Source organism: Seriola lalandi, unplaced genomic scaffold (genome assembly GCF_002814215.2).
Source record: "Seriola lalandi dorsalis isolate HSWRI2012SDOR001 ecotype SW California unplaced genomic scaffold, Sedor1 jcf7180002054563, whole genome shotgun sequence".
NCBI classification, from domain to species: domain Eukaryota; kingdom Metazoa; phylum Chordata; class Actinopteri; order Carangiformes; family Carangidae; genus Seriola; species Seriola lalandi.
Genome location: NW_019525116.1, coordinates 2,046,334 through 2,051,734, shown reverse-complemented (window position 1 = coordinate 2,051,734; position 5,401 = coordinate 2,046,334). Strand labels below are relative to the sequence as shown.

The window sequence follows — 5,401 nt, the reverse complement described above, 5'->3', positions numbered from 1 at the left end:
CCCCCCTCCTCCCCCACTCCCTCTCCCTCTCCCCCCTTCGCCCTCCTTCTCTAAAAGTGGGAAGGGTGGGGCAAGGAGAAGCGAAGGGAGGAAAGAGGAAATGACAAACTGAGAAAACTATTTTGCCATTTGTGGAACTTGTTGTGTGCGAGTCTTTCAAGGAGGAGGGACGGTGGCGCTTTCCTGAGCACATGCAGAGCGGCTCTGAGGAGTGAGAAGTAAATTAAGCCCTTGCTGGAAAATAACCGCACTGCATGACAGATCTACATCACTTTCCACATTACTTTTCACATTCCTGCTCCAACCAGGATCCAATTTCTCTTTGAACTGCAAGCTGGCCAATGCCATCTACCATTTACAACTAAAAGAGGCCCCTGCTAGGTCTCACTAAAGCCCTCGGCACATCACCTACACCAGTGGTTCCCGACCCTTTTTTGCCTGGTGTAGGCTTCCCCCCCACAGCTCTCATCTACACCACCAGTCGTGCCCCAACTGTGTTAATTCGAATTGATTTTAAACTTATTGAACACCATTATGTAACAGGGATGTTACAGTAATCATTCGTGTGACTGAATTGTCAGTGTTTAGGTTGCTGGTTTTCACACACTCTCAATCACAACATGCGATGTTAATCCTTAATCCTTTACTTTTAGTTAGCCATTTCAACTATTCATCTTTTACCTCCTGGCTGGGAATCACCGACCAATACAACTGCTTCCACTGATTTCATCTCTACCCATTTCAAGCATTCACCCATTGAGTGTGAAGATAGATAGACCTTTTGGACACTTAAGTTAAATCGATAATTGGAAATAGGGCGTTGGTCTGATAAGCTCGTCATTTTCAGGGCCACAGAACAAATTCCACATCTATCTTTAAAACAGCTATCCGATTACACCATTGAACGCACGATCGACTGGTTATATGTTAAAACGGGGCAGATACTGCACAGCACCAGTTTGGCCTTTTACTGAAACACTCCACCAGTATTGACCACTAGATAAATAGATAGATGGTTACGTAAGCCGCTGACAGACAGTGAAAGAATGCAGAGGGGAGTTAAGATACACATTTCTGTTTGTCAGCAGCCGTTTTTCTTCGGAGGAATGCTGCACTGGCACAACTGGGGTTTTTTTTTTTTTTTTTTGGTTTTTTTTATTTCTGGCAGAACCGATGATGAAAATCTGCTACTTCTACTTCACATCTGCTCCTGTATACTTATAATATTCATCCTATGTTGTCACACTATTCATCATCCTATCACCAGACAGCCCCCACCTATTTTCCCTGATGGATCATTACGCAGCTCTTTTTATCACTTGTTATCTCTACCTGGGGCACTCCCTCTCCCTCAGACAATACAAAGATATCTCGTTTTAACAATCGTCTCCTCAAATAATGTGTTCACAGTACTGAAGAGCCACATGATAGTTTGACAACCTGGACATCTGGTGTGCAGCACGAATCGGACAGACACCGGAAAAACATGCCCAATAGGAGCCAGAAGACCCATTACAGAGCGCGTTTCAAAGTTCACAGTGCAAACGAGAGGTTAAAGCATCTGCGGTGAGCGTGTTGCGCAATGTCAAAAGTATTAACCACTTCTCTGCACAGTTCCACGTCAGATGTGCAGCTCACACACACCCACCTGGGAACAAAGTCTAGTTTCTGTCATGTACAGTAACACACCTGCACCACAGTCACCACCGATCCTGTTTTTCTGTGTTAGGGTCATCGTGTGGCGTTTCTCAGCTTCTGTAAAACAGCATTGCGCTACCTCTTTACTTCACTTGCATTATTTCCATTTAGTTCATTTGCATTGAGCCAAGTAAATCACGACAGCAGAGTTGAGAACATTTCTAAAAAAAAAAAAAAAAAAGGCTGCCAACTAAAATAACCTAACAGTCAGGTGTTGACTTTCCCGTAAATTCAACCCAACAGGAAGTTGGATCAATAAACTGGTACTCCAGAGAAGGCACGACTATAAGTCTGTAATCTCTGATCAAGCATTACCTCATTATTTCTGCCACAAAAGAGAAAGCAGTTTTATCTACTGAGCCACAAACAATCATCACAATAAAGGCATGGTCAAGGTCCGTCCTTTGAGATCAGATTTTTTTAAACAAGCCCTTTCTGTGCGTAGTCCAAGTCAGAGCTTGGCCATTTCCTTGTATTGTTTGGTTGTATTGAAAGCTTACAGGTGCATACTGTGAGGGGGAGGATAGAGGAAAGGATGGGGTGATGGCAAAAAAAAAAACAAAACAAACACAAGCAGAGGAGAGGAAATGAAGGAGAATGTAGACGGGAACAGAGATCGATGAGAAAAGGTTTGATGAGGAGGCTGAGGCACCAAGGAAATATAAAAAAATAAAATAAAGTGCAGTGAAAGGAAATAGGAAACCCACAGCAGACACGACTGCAGATTCATCCTGAGCCCAGACATTTCAACCAGTCTGACTGAGGCAACTTAATTATGCTGCTCATTCAACCAGAAGAAATGCGTTTGGGCAGAACCAAAATAGACATATATATTCAAGAAAAAATTGCCGTTTGAAAGTCATCGAATTAAAAAAAAGGGCCAACATTAATGATATACTGCACAACGTAAAGACAGCACGTTCAACATGTGTGCAGGCCCAAGTCTGTTGTGTTTCATACTGCCTGCATCACAGTCCGTCTGAAATAAACAGACTTTATGTGTTTTTCTGGACACAGTAATTCACCCTGTGTTGACTGTGAGCAACGCTCCAACTACAGGCCGAGAAATGGCATGATCAGCTCCGCCACGGTTAATGGAGAATCTTAACAGACTCCGCTCTGACTGGAATGTTTTGCCTGCATGAATGAATCTCAGCTGACTATGTAGGAAACTAGGATATGCATGACACTTGACCTTACTGCCCCATCAATCATTCTCAAGCATTAGCACCAAGTATTACTAGAAAACAAATGAGTACAATGTCCTCAGAAAACAAAACTGGCAGCCCCCTCTTCAGCCCTTTAACCATGTTAACATATTGTGTATTACTGAAGAAAGATTAAGCTCAGACTAGGGTTGCAACTAACAACTGTTTCCACGATTAAATAGTCTGCTAATTCTTGCAGCTGGAAGCAGTGATTTTTTGGCATCTTTTAAGCAAAACAACAAACGATTAATCAATTATCAAGATAGTTTCTGAGTCATTTTTCAGTCAATTAAGTTCTTTTTTTTTTTAGCTTTTCCAGCCTGTGTTACCAGCTTAATTTATCCTTGACAATGTGAGGTAAAGGGATGATTGAGCCTATGAATGCAGTTAGAAGATCAAACACACACACACACACATCAGATAAAAGATTAGAGACACCTCACATTTGGTTCACAAGAACCTTGGGACTTTTCATAACAGAAGACAGCTGTGGATTGCAGAGTGCCAAACTGTGTCACACTGCCCTCTCCATGCTGCGCTCTCATTTGCAACAAAAAGCAAGGGGCCTGCAAGTAATCTGGCTCAGCCAGGACAACTGTCTGTTCAATGAAATCTAAACATCCACAGGCATGTTCTCTCAGACTGAACAGCCTCACATACCAGCTCCCTGTTCATGTTCAAAATGTCTGCATTTAATCTTGTCCAGCCTACAGTACATAGCTGTCCCAGGGGGCCTCGAGTATGGACACTGCTGACACACGAATGAAGGAATGTAACGATCTCGGCGGGGGGCTTCATAACTGCACTGAAACTGGCAACCTGTGAGAGGAACTGGCCTCCAGAGAAGGTATTGCACAATGCATTGCCAGGACTTTATTCAACCAAATGACTCAAATGCAATAACAGGATATGAACATACCACATGTCACCCAATGTGTCCTGCTAAGGCTAGAATATTTGCAGACGTGTCTCTGTCAAGCAACACGGCGAATGACTGAAACTGCTCTAGGAAAGAGTGTCGGTGTATCATCCGGAGACTACACCACCGTGACAGATGACTTTGATAAAAAGAGATACACACCTGCATACACACACACATCAGCTAGTTTTAAGAGAATATCAGCATGAACCATCATTTGCACAGTCAATGCCTGAGTATCAAAACGTTATTATAGTGGTAAACTCACACTGTGGTTTAATGGCCGCTTGGCAGAAAACATCAGCACAACATAAGTGTACGGTTCTAATTATAAAAAATAAGTGCAAAAAAGGTGCTGCTCTCACTTTCTGAGACCACTAACACTAGGTACAATGGGAAGCAGGTTTGCCAGAGTTGTGAGTGCTACAATGCCCAGTCTGACTTGAGGTTGAGTTCACACGTAATATTTTTTTTTTTCTTCCAGATACTGAGCCACACAACTTGCCATACGTAAACTCAGAAGGGCGTGCAAGCATACCAGAGTCTATTTGCTTCCCTAAGTGCAAACACAATGATCTGCCAAAACAGCGAACATAAATTGTACTGACAACAGCACAACACTTATGTAAATGTACCATGACATAGCAGAGTCAGGCTTCATGAGAATGAGACGAAAGTCAGATTGTAAAAAAATCAATGTCTGAGTATGGCCTGAAGAAATGACTGCATCAAATGTCTTGCAGTAATGTGCATTTGTGGTAGCCTGAATGAATGTGATGACTCATGTACTGACTGCAGAGAGAACAAAGTTTCCTAACTGATACTGAACTGAAATTACAAGATACAATTTTCTACCTGGACAGTGTTTGAAGCCGTCACTGATCCACGTTTTTCCACATCGAAAAACTTAACTTAGCCTCAATATGTCCTTAATTTTCAAGCCTCCCAGATTAGAGGGAGATTTTATGTTTTACAGTTTATGAAGCTCTCCGAGGAAGATTTGTGGCATTGGCCTGAAGAAATAAAATGTACTTCACTTGGATATTGATATACCCCATAAAATCTCTTAAGCCATGGAAAACTCATGTTGCCCAGCTCATGATCATCTCAGTGAACTGCAGTGTAAGTAGAAGACAAACCCGGTCATTTTCAGCTGGCACTCTTGTGTATTTCTGGGTAAGAAATCTGGCTAACTGATACAACAACCAATGCTTATCTACCTCTGTAAAATTACAGTTATCAAACCAGATGGATAATCTTCATAGTCCATTCTGTTAAAACTGCATTTCCATACTATGCACCCTCAGCTTCAGCATAAAACTTAATTTGCCTTCATATCAGACATTCAAACGCAACATCCAAAACATGTTTTAAGAAGAATACAACAGGCTTAAAACGAGTTGTAAATGTATTATCTCACTGTTATGTATCCTATCAATGTCATTTTGGACAAGTCTCCCCTTTAAAGGAGATAATGTATCTCTGAAAAGAGGATGGTTTAATAATAAATAAATAAATAAATAAATAAATAATAAAGAATTTTTTTTAGGTCCATCTACAGAATGGAGAAGGTAAC

The 5,401-nt window shown here is 41.6% G+C and overlaps 1 protein-coding gene across 2 annotated transcripts in view; it reads right to left on the bottom strand.

Annotated features, from left to right (window-relative positions):
• Positions 1–5,401, bottom strand: part of LOC111662461 (myosin-9-like) — a 31,300-nt gene that overhangs the window by 24,852 nt on the left and 1,047 nt on the right. The gene's annotated exons all lie outside the window — the stretch shown is intronic.